This window comes from Hordeum vulgare, chromosome 6H (genome assembly GCF_904849725.1).
Source record: "Hordeum vulgare subsp. vulgare chromosome 6H, MorexV3_pseudomolecules_assembly, whole genome shotgun sequence".
In the NCBI taxonomy this organism is placed as follows: Eukaryota; Viridiplantae; Streptophyta; class Magnoliopsida; order Poales; family Poaceae; genus Hordeum; species Hordeum vulgare.
Genome location: NC_058523.1, coordinates 297,427,555 through 297,439,589, shown reverse-complemented (window position 1 = coordinate 297,439,589; position 12,035 = coordinate 297,427,555).

Genomic DNA, 12,035 nt, shown 5'->3' with positions numbered 1-12,035 from the left:
ATATAATTTATGGATCTACGGGTAGTTCTATTGGAGAAAATAATAATTGCTGAAAATTCAAGCGCTAAGAACACAAAAACACTGTGAAAACAGTGTGTGGATATGTAGAGCAATGGAGGAAGAATAAAACTTGCTGGGGAGCATGATGGGAGTACCACAGTTTATTACTACGATGAAGGATCTAAAATACCATGCTTAGATGGGTTGATGGTGAGAGAGCATAGCACTCATGGAGTTTTTGTGCTACCCTAAGAGATATCAGGGTTCGAGATCTATCCCTAATGGAGAAAGGGAACTTACCTGAAGAGTGAAGGCGACGACGGAAGGAGATCACGGAAGTTCTGCGCCGGAGACCGCACCCCAACCAGCCTGACAAACGGTTGGTCCACGACAGAGGTTCGGCGATGACGAGGTGGTCGAGACGCGAGCTCGAGGAAGACGGCACAGCCGAGGAGATGGAATGGAGGTAGGTGGAGATGTCCCCCACTCCCATGCGGCTATTTAAAGGCCTAGGGCAGGGTTGAAATGGCAGGCGCGGGAATCAAGGCGACAAATTGAAAACCAAAAATAATGTCGCCTAGATTTTCGGGATAACAGGATAAATATGAAAAGATCTGTTGGAAGTGATGTCATCAAAATCCCGGGACTAGTGGAGAAGGTGATGTCACCAATAAATGACCTGGCGACTCAAGCAATTTGTAATTGTTCGCGGCTTGTCACTTATTGAAGCAAGGACGGAGATAATATCAGTCACCGAAGACAAGCGTAAAGGTTTATTAGCATGAATGAATTCAAGTCAATCTGGGGCCTAATGTTGGGGATATTACCTGCGGTATGACCCGCCCTGTTGGGCTGGGTCAGGAAAGCGGCGACTCACACATACATGGTTAGTGTAAGCCTTGGCCTAGGGCCTGAGGTGCGCTGGGAGATCTTTGATAAAGCGATGCCACGGCTCGTGAGCTAGATGGCGGTTCGAGATAGATGGAGAAGATAAGTCGCCAAGGAGGTTTCCTGGCTTGGAAAACACGGCGACTTAGAGATATGGAAAGCCACGGTTTGTAACGTGGCTAGGACTATGTAAACCCTAGGGCCTCGACCTATATATAAAGGCGAGTCTCTAGGGAAGATAGGCTAAGTTGGAATTCATCGAGAGCTAGGTCAGGGGAGTTACGCCCTCATTGTAATCGAATCCACCATTAATATACACAAAGCAGGACGTAGGCTTTTACCTCCACAGGAGGGGCCGAACCTGGGTAAACCCGAGTCTCGCTTCCGCTCACCCTCTTTGAGTCGCCACCAAGGTGCGATGGCTCCATCACTAAGTCATTTCACGAGGACATCTGCCGTGACAAAACCATGACAATGTCCATCCTCACCACCTGCCACGCTTCTTCTGGAATTGGGAGTGGTTCGAGTAATCCAAAGTATTTAACCCTCTCTGGTTTTGTTTGTTGGTACACTGCACAACTTTGCACATATTCCTCAATGGTCTACTTCATCTTTGGCCACACAAAGAGTCTGCAAAGGCGCCGATGTGTGACAAGAAAACCCGAGTGGCCGCGCACCGTGCTATCATGAAAAGCATGCAACATTTTCCATTGAAGTGCTCGAGATCCACCCCACCAAAGCCGTTGCAGGAAGTATAACAGCCCACCAATCACCGAGAAACGGCCTTTCGGGTCTGCCTGCCGAGAGAATTGTTCCAACAGTTTCGTGGCATGTGGATTCCTACAATAGATGGCCTTGATATCTTGAATCCAAGACGGTTGACAGACTGAAATTACCATAGATTGCCCTTGTTCGTGGTGCCGACGGGATAAAGCATGAGTTGCGCTATTCGTGGTCCCCAGTCGGTAGCATATATTGTATCGCAACCCCAAGATCTTGGTAAAAGCCTTTTGCTGCCAAACTGTTTACAAACACTAGTCGTTGAGGTGTACCAGACTCCCGTGGCTGTGCTTATCAGAAACTCAACATGATGCAGATAAGGTCGCCGTTGCTCCACTGCCATTAGAATAGCCAAGCATTTTTTCTCATAGCTGGACAAACCCCTGTGCTTGGGAGCTAGTGGTTTTCTCATGTAAGTAATCGAATGACCTGTTTATTGTAACCCTGCTCCCACTCCATAATTGCACGCAGCGGTGTCGATGACAAACTATTTGGAGAAGTCCGGTAGATGTAAAACTGGTGTAGATATCAAGCTCTATTTCAATTGTCAAGAGCTTTTGTTGTTTCCGTAGTCCAGACAAAGGGGTATTTCTTTTTTAGCAGATTAAAAAGTGGTTTTGCAATGATGCCAAAGTGCTTGACGGATTTCCTGTAATAGCCATCCAATCCAAGGAAACTACACAGCTCCTTACTGTTGCTAGGTACAGGCCACTTCCTGGCGGTTTCTATCTTTGCTGGATTGGTGGCAACACCCTTTTCACTGATGACATGTCCCAAGTACACAATCTGCCTCTATCGAAAAGCACACTTAGATTGTTTAATTTGCCAATGGTCCCTTCTGAGTAGTTGCAGCACTTGACGAATGCGCTCCACATGCTGTTCCAATGTTTTACTGTAAACCAATATGTCATCGAAGAAGAGAATGATGCATTCCGGTAGCAGTGGCCGCAGAGTGCAAGTAATTGCTCCAATAAAAGTTGGCGGTGCAGCAGCGAGTCTGAACGACATAACCAAGAATTCCCAGTGCTCTATGTGGGTTGTGAAGGCTGTTTTGTACTCTTCTCCTTCTGCCATTCTTATCTGATGAGAACCAGCACGCACATCTATTTTGGAGAACCATTTTGCACCCACCAATTCATCAAGCTGCTCATCTATAATTAAGACTAGATACTTACTGACAATTGTCATTCCATTCATAAATCTGTAGTCGACACACAGCCTACACGTGCCATCCTTCTTTTTGACCAACAGGGCAGGGGAAGAAAAAGGACTTTTACGTTCCCTGATGATGCCAGCGTCTAGCAGCTCCTTAACTTCTCGCTCTATCTCACTTTTGAGCTCAGGTTTCTGCCGACAAGGGTGTTGGTTGACAGGTTGTGCCCCTTCCATGAGTGGAATTCTGTGATCACAAGAACGTCTTGGAGGCAGCCCTTTTGGTTCTTCAAAGACATCCATGTATTGCTCCAGAACCCTAAGAATTTCTATAGGGATAGCTTCTTCTTGTACACCTTCTTCATTTACTGCATTGCGATGGACTACAAAAGCTACAGACCCTTGCATGCATGCAGTCAAGAACTCTTGAGATGATATAGCAACACATTGTTGATGGTTGCTGCGAACAACTTGTAGTTGAATCAATCCCCCATCATCTGTAATTGTCATATGTTGTGCCTCCCAGCCAATATGCATAGCGTTGTGATTCCTGAGCCAGTCCATCCCTAGGATGGCATCATATGCTCCAAGGGAAAGAAGCTTGAAATTTGTGACAAACTCATGCCCCCTGAGACATCGATTGGCATTGTGGTTTGGAGTTGTCACAATTCAGCACAGCACCGTCAGCCACTTTAACCCTGCATGTCTTGGGTAGTTCACAAACTCCCTTCAGTTTGGCTGCGAGGTGGTGGTCGACGTACAAGGAAGAACTGCCCGAATCAACCAGCAAAGAATTTCCTCCCCTTGAATCCATCAATGCAGCTGCAGCACTCCTGGTCCATCCGACCCATCAACCGCTTGCTTGGAGATGGTACACATATTTTCTTCGTCCAGATCATTTGATTTAGATTTGATGTCACCGTGCACCTCCTCTGTTGCAAAGACTTCCCATAGCTCCTCGACCACATGCATCTGCACTATCGTTGGACATGTGTAATCTTTGCCCCAGCTTTCACCACACATAAAACACAGTCCCCAAGCGCGTCCGAAAGAACATAATGCTGCAATCTTACTACTCTCTATTCCCGCTCGAGCTGCCTTTGTGCCCCTGTGATCATCTGATTTGGTTGCAGATGCTGATAGTTTTGTAGTTACCAACGGCAAGGTTCGAGTGTTGACCCCCATCACGTGCGGCATTGGTGCACGGTTGGTGCAGCTTGCAATGTGTTCTCCCCATTTGCAACTTCCACCTGGAGCAGTGCAAGGGAACATGCCGTGTCAAGATCAGGCGGCATCTGAATGAGCACCACTGCATGAATATCCACCCATAGTCCCTCGATGAATCGTGCAAGATAGAAATATGGATGTGTCAGTTCCGAGTGAGAGATCATATGATTCATCAAAGTCTCAGAATGTTCAATGAAATCAGCCACAAATTCAGTCTGGCGAATAGCATAAAACTGACGAATGAGTAGTTGGTGTTTGTCACACCCAAATCGAGTGCAAAGCAAAGCCGTGAATGATTTCCACGGAGCTCCAGAGATATTGCGCTACATGGACTGAAGCTAAATGGCAGCCGGACCCGAAAAATTCAGGATCGCCATCGTATCTAGTATGATTCCTGAACGGCAAACATCTGAAAATACTGCTCTGCCAGAGTTTTCCAGAGCTACGGATTCTCGTGAGCGAAGCTGGGAAACGAGATGGGGTGGAACATGCCCCATCATCGCGAGTACTTGTGACGGAAGTGTGGAGGAATTCGTTGGAGGGAACATGGTCATACCCGTGACCGGGGAAGCCGCCGGTGACTCCGCAGTCAGCGTTGGAGGTCCCCCGGGATGTAGTGATGCACCGTGGCTTGGTTTCCCTTGAATCTCTCCTGCGACAAGGGGAGAGGTCGCAAGTGGTGGAGATTCGCTGGTAGGCATGGCCGAGGTGGACGCGGCTTGAAGGTTCACAATGGAGATCTCCAGCTACGCGAATAGCGCTTCCAACTCCAGCTTCTAGGAGACGAGGGAGTTGATCCGTGCGGATTGCGTCGCCACGGCCTTGAGGATGGCCTTGTTGTAAATGTCCTGCTTGGAAGTGCAGGCGACCGCATCGTCGTTTATCCTTGTTGTCAACGTCTTGTTTGATAGCGCATGCATCACGCGCGTGCTTCTGGCTGCGGGTGTCTAGTGCTCCGACGAAAGATGATGGAGATGGCGGGGCGGTGGTTGGTAGGTGGCTAGCTGATACCACGATGTTAGGCACTGGATCTAGAACTAGTATTTCTCTTCACAGCTTCATGTCAGAAACAAACTGGCTTACAAGAGGGAGGAAAGAAGAACAAGGAAAAGGGAAGACGCCGAGCCGAGCCGATGCCTGATCCTCCTGGATGCCCAAAGAGTCGCATGAAGGATCGGAAGTATCATTCGTCCATACCGAGCCCATGAACCTGCGGTTGGGCTGCTTGATCCTATGTGGCCTTGCGATGATGCGCCGGTGTCCTTGATTGGTGGAAGGGGGTTTCTCTTCTGCCATGTCATCCGCTCGCCCCGACATGGCGACGTTGTTGTGCGTTGAGACTAAGACTAGGTTGCTGACATAGCAGGGGAGGATGAGGAGCATGCGTCGGTGATGGAGGAGGCTCCGACAAGATTGGTGCCGGCCAAGGACGTGGGGACGAACGAGGTCGGCTGGTGGCCCAGCACCATGCACGAGCACTCTAGGTTACTGCCCGCTCCCTCCCTCCGTCCAGATCTCATATATTACATTAGAATCAATGACTCTATTCTAGCTCATATAGTATTTCTTCTGATTTTACTGGTGCTGTTATGTTTTATTTCATTGATAGCTTTTATTTTGACCCTAAGCATTTTGTTTCATAACATGAAGATCCTGGCATACGTTGTTGTTCCATCATGATGTCCAGGAAAAAGAAGTGAAGAAGCATACTATTCTAGCTCACTGGACCTAGTTATTCTTTGATAGATAGTTATATTTTGATATTTAGTTGTGTTCTTGGTTGTTCTAAACCTGATATGAACTATGTTTGATTACAAGCCTTATGTGACCTATGTTTGATTGTAATGTGCCAAATTCAGTTGTTTGCGCTGTTTGAAGTATCACTATTGTTTAGGGTCTTCTTATTTAAATATTTGTTTTTCGTTTACTAGAAAATTGATATTTTAAGATTATGACCTTGAGATTTGGGACGAACCCACCATAATCCTACAACTCGTATCCATCTCACTAGTGGTCCCATCTTAAAAAAACTTCATTGTTGAGGGAAAAAGTCCATGGGCTCAAAATAAAAATGTCGAATTGTTGGGCTAGGCCCGTGTAGCTAACCAAAATTGACAATGATGAATACATATTAAATGGGCTAACTTATTGGGCTTGGCCCATAAAGATTACTGAACTGGACTGGGCCGATTTTGATCTAGGACCATTTCATTTGGTCATAATTTTGCCACGTCAGCATGTCACGTAGGATCCGACATGGCCTCGGCAGTCTGCTCGTGACCAAAACAATTGGTCGTGAACTCTACAATCTTTTATTCTGGTCGTAACCTTGTACGACCATTTTGCAAATAAGGTCGTTAAGTTTCATTAAAGATGACCAGCTTTTGACCAACTGTTTTTGGTCACAAAAAGGTCAAAAATGAAACATGTTAACATATTTCTTGTAGTGTACCTAGGTCTCTCACTAGGTCGAACGCCCCATGTCAATTGACACACCTACTCGCACGCCTCTCGGTCAGCCTGTGTGATGGCCTGTGTTGGAATCGGGGCTCTGCAGACCCAGAAAGGTTCGAACACTCGGGTGCGCTCGTTCTCCTACCTTGTTTTGCCTCACAACCACATGACAACTCTCCGGTGGCTCATGCTAAGGAAGATGAACAAGAACGCTTGCACAGTTTACCCAGGTTTAGGCCACATTGCGGTGTGAAACCCTACTCTTTCTTGTCTGGATTGCTTGAGGTGGAAGATGAGTACAAAATGGGGTTCTTGCCCTAATGGATTTGGTGGATCCCACTACTACAGAGTCCGAACCTCCTTCTTTTATAGGCCTTGGTCCTCTTCCCCCCAAAAAGCACACCTGCACTATAGGAATTAGCTTCTTTGCCCGTCTACCATAGGGGATGGCAAAGCCCTTTGCCGTTCGCCGGTAGATGACAAAATTTCTACGGTTGCTTGCGTTGCTAAAGGGCCTTCTTTGCCGTTTGCTAGCACACAACAGACGACAAAGGGCTTTGCCATCTGGCTGCCATGGCAAGCAGTCGGCAAAGTATCTAGACGGCACCCGACAGGCACCTACTCCGTTCGTTGGCTAACGAAGTATTTTCATCGGCCAGACGCGGCCCTTTGCCATCTAACAGGGCAGCCCTTTGTCGTCCGCCACGGGCGGACCTTTTCCATTTGCTAGGAACGACCCTTTGCCATTTATTGGCGGGAAGGTTGCCCCAACGGCCATTTTGAAACAGGACGGGACTGCAATCTACGTTGATAAAGGTGGTATTTCCATGCCAAAGCTCTTCGCCATGACACGCTGCTGGTCTAGAGGGCGACCTTCGTCCTGCCGAGCCCCCAGCCTTTGTCCTCTTGCTCCAAGTAGTAATGCTTTGGGTTTGCTTTGGGAACCCCTGGGCTGGCTCTCCTCCCTTAACACCAAAGGGGAAAGCCTCTCTGTACATGCTCGCTGGCACTGGCACTGGCATCGTCCTACGTGGCTCACGTCACTCACATGAGGAGGTAGGACCGTGTGACCCCGGCGGCTGCCCTTGGTTAGCCCACCCCATGCGGGCCCTAGGGGGCTGCGATAGGAGGCGGCTTCACTATGTGGACCTCAGGTGGAATGGCCTCGAGGAGAACTCTACCGGCCCCTGTCAACCTTTGAAGATCTGCACCTCGCGAGGAGGGTGCCTCCTGAGGGTCAGATTCGTCGGCCTTTGCGGGAAGCACTACAAGGCCCACAATGCACGTTATGCCCTTGGCCGCACGCAGGCTGGCCTGGGTACCCCCAATGCTACGACCCCGATAGTAGCCCCCGAGCCTGCGGCGTGTCAGCAAATCGAGGGGAAAATAGTGCAGGCTCTCACCGCCTATGGGTCAGACCGAATGTGTGGCATGCGACGGGCACGGGACGCCTCGCCTTCCCACAACGCCTCGGCATCTTCCGTGTCTCACATAAAGTGGGCACGCGGGGTGGAGCCGTCATTACTCACCTTTAAGACACACACACCTCACTGGATCTTCCTCCTCTATGCGAGACTAAGCGAGATCCAATCTTAGCGCAAGTCACCTCCTTGCTCCTCACATAGCTCCGGCCCACGAATGGCGCCTGTCAGCAAGAATGGAAAGGCCATGGCCTTTATCAGGAGCTCTGGCGCCACTGGGCCTGCTCTCATGCCCTCCCGCGTCTCTAAGGAGGAGGACTTGGGACCGGTGCTCCTTCTAGGGTCGGCGTCACGAATGAGGGTCGAGCAACTAACATCTGGCCGAGTTCGGCAACGCCGAGCAGCCTGGTGAAGACCGCCTACCCCTTCTTCCTCCACAACATCTACGTTGGGCTGGTCCCGCCGTTCTCCAATTTCTTCTACTCCATCCTTTCCCATTATCACACCCAAGCCTTGCACCTTCATCCCAACAACTTCCTCCTACTGGCTATCTTCGCCTTTCACCGCGTGGCTTTCGTGGGCGTGATGCCCTCAGTTGCGCTCTTCCCTCATTTCTTCAGCTTGAGGTTCAACACCGTGGGCCAATGCTCCACGTGTGTCTCCTTCATTGATGTCGCGGACACGGCTCTGAAATGAAGGTCGGGAAGAAGGTGGAAGGCTACTCGCACCACCAGGTCTTCATGGACAGGCGTGTGGACAGTCCGCTCTTGGCGACCCCCATGGGTCCTCCCGAGCAAACCTTCGGGTGGAGCCACAATAATCTCACTGACCCAAGGGCGGGGAATGTCTTGAAGCGAAACACCGCTCTTGGAGACACCTACTTGATGGGGGCGGTGATGACCAAGGAGTTCGTGGGGCATAGTATCATGCCGCTTCAGGTGCACTCGCACACCCTGTGGTAGTTCACTGGCAAGAGGGACTAGATGCGCCTACACATCGGTGGCCTGACACGCGACGAGCTGGATGGCGCCTTGGGGACTGTGCTTGGCTCTGATCCTGAGGACCTTCTGCATGCCACGCCGCTGTTGTATGCCTGCGATGACTTGAACGAATTGGTCACAGAGATGCCCGTCTTTGATGAGTGGGGGCTCGTTGGGTCGCACAGGGGCTCCTCCATTTAGGTATCGTCCTCGGGCAAGGACGACAGCGACCTGGACTCTCGGTCAATGGAAGGGGAGGAGGACGCTAGCCAGATTCCACCGCCCAATCTCCATCCGTCCTTGCGCAGCTTTGGGGAAGAAGTTGCCGTGGATGAGAGGCTCTAGGGGATTCCCCTATGCCCGTGGTGTGAGGAGAAGGAGCGGCGTCAGGCCCCACGGTAGCCAATGCAACGGTCGTGGGACCCTCTGATGATGGTGCGGTGCGTGCCCTCGCAACGGATGTACCTTTCCGGGGGACCCCTCATGCCCCCGGAGAGAATGGAGGCCAGGGCAAACTCGTCGGGGACCGCATTGGGAACTCCTTTGGTGGCAACTGTGTGGTGCATGAAGGCGGCAAGGGCGCGCCACTTGCCATCGGGAAGAAAAGGAAGTGGGCCATTGGGGACGAGTAAGTACCTTAGTCCCTCCTCATGTTGTTCAACATGATAGTTTTATTCACGTGAACCCTTCTTGAGCGCACACGCCCTGGTGGCGGCAAGGGGAAGAAGAAGAGGGAAACCATTGGCGCAAAGGTGAAGCCTATCTCGAGGGCGCCCTCACCGCTTGGTTGGAGCCTCGGCTCGCGCGGGGGCGGCTTTTGCCGGCTGGGTGCCATGCTCGGGCGTATGGGCGCCACTGTAGCTCCATGTTTCTCCTGAGCATGGCAAGGTGGCCCAAGCGCCAAGGTAGCGACGGTCCGACCCCCGACGCCACCGATAAAGGCCATGATGTTCCAACCCCCGGCGCCATCTATCGAGGTCGTGGCGAACTAGCTTACGCGAGACGAAGGAGCGTCTCGGCCTCCGTCGGTCGTCGTGACCCCCACAACCAGTTCCAACGCACGATGCGACGTGGGACGTCCTCATGCTGCGGTCACCCTCGGGGCCCCTGAGGTTGTGAGATGCTACCTCTTGAGCTTGCGTTGGTTTTCCCTTGAAGAGGAAAGGGTGATGAGGCAAAGTACATAAGTATTTCTTTAAGTTTGTTGAGAACCAAGGTATCAATCCAGTAGGAGGAACAAGCGAGACTCCAATAGTAGTACCAACACAAATAATCAAACACTTGCACCCAACGCTATAAGGGGGTTGTCAATCCCTTTAGTGTTATTTGCAAGCATGAGATCTGATAGAGATAAATAGAAAATATTGATAGATCTAAAAGTAAAACTAAAGTAAATAAATTGCAGCAAAGTATTTTTGGTATTTTTGATTTATAGATATGAAAATATAATATGGAAAGTAGACCCCGGGGCCATAGGTTTCACTGGAGGCTTCTCCCATAAAGGGAAATAATACGGTGGGTAAACAAATTACTGTCGGGCAATTGATACAAAAGCAAACAATTATGAAGATATCCAAGGCAATGATTATGCATATAGGCATCACGTCTGTATCAGTTAGACCGAAACGATTCTCCATCTACTACTTTTACTCCACACATCGACCGACTCCTGCCTGCATCTAGAGTCTTAAGTTCATGAAGACTACAATAACACATTACGCAAGATAACATGATGTAGAGGGATAAACTCAAGCAATATGATGAAAATACCATCTTTTTACCTTTGATGGCAACAATACAATACGTGCCTCGCTACCCTTACTGTCACTTGGTGAGGACACCACAAGATTGAACTCAAAACTGAGCACTTCTCCCATTGCAAGAATTACCAATCTAGTTGGCCAAACCGAACAAATAATTCGAAGAGACATGCAAATATATGAAATCATGCATATAAGAATTAAGAAGAGGCTCAAATAATATTCATGGATAATCTGAACATAAAATCACAATTCATCGGAACTTGACAAACACACCGCAGAAGAGCATTACAATGGATACATCTCCATGAAGATCATGAAGAAGCTCAACTCCCTCCATGATCAACTCCCTCCATTACATTAGGGTAATGGAGTTGATGTAGATTCCTTCCATGATCAACTCCCTCCCCGACAGATTACCGAAAAAGGCTCCTAGATTGGATCTCTCGGGAACAGAAGCTCATGACGGCGTAAAAGTATTTTCGCGGATCTTTTTGGCGATATTGGCATATTTGGGATTTTATATGCCAAGAATTAGGGTTAGGGGACCTACAGGGGGGCCCACAAGGGGGTGGATGCGCCCTGCAGGCTTGTGGACTCCCAGCAACTGCATTGCCCCCTACTCCGAGTCTGTTGCGTGTCTTCTGGTCCAAGAAAAATCTTTTCGGAGATTTTATTCCGTTTGCACTCCATTTATTATTCCTTATCTACAATATTCAAAAACATGGAAAAAACATAAACTCGCACTAGGCTCTAGATTAATAGGCTAGTCCCAAAAATAATATAAAACAACATTTAAATGCATATGAAGCATCCAAAACATGTAATATAATAGCATGGAACATTCAAAAATTATAGATACGTTGGAGACATATCAGCATCCCCAAGCTTAATTCCTGCTTGTCCTCAAGTAGGTAAATGATAAAAACATAATTTTTTATGTGGAATGCTATATTTATCCATGTAATATTCTCTAATGTGGCATGAATATTCAGATCCATAAGACTCAAAATAAAAGTCTATATTGACATAAAAACAATAATACTTCAACCATACTAATAAGGTAATTGTTTCCTTTCAAAATAGCATGGTCTTACAAAGTTCGCCCTACAAAATCATATGGTCTAGCTATGCTCCATGTTCACCACACAAAGTATCTAAACCATGCACAACTATGGTGAAAATCAAGAAAATTTTCCACACTTCTTATGTTCTCAAACATTTTCAACTCTCACGCAATATGTGAGGGTGAGCCATGGATATAGCACTATAGGTGGAATCGAATGTGGTGTACGTTTCAAAAAGAAAGGAATAAGATAGTATCAGATCAACTAGGCATATCAACGGGCTACAGAGATTCCCATCAATAGATA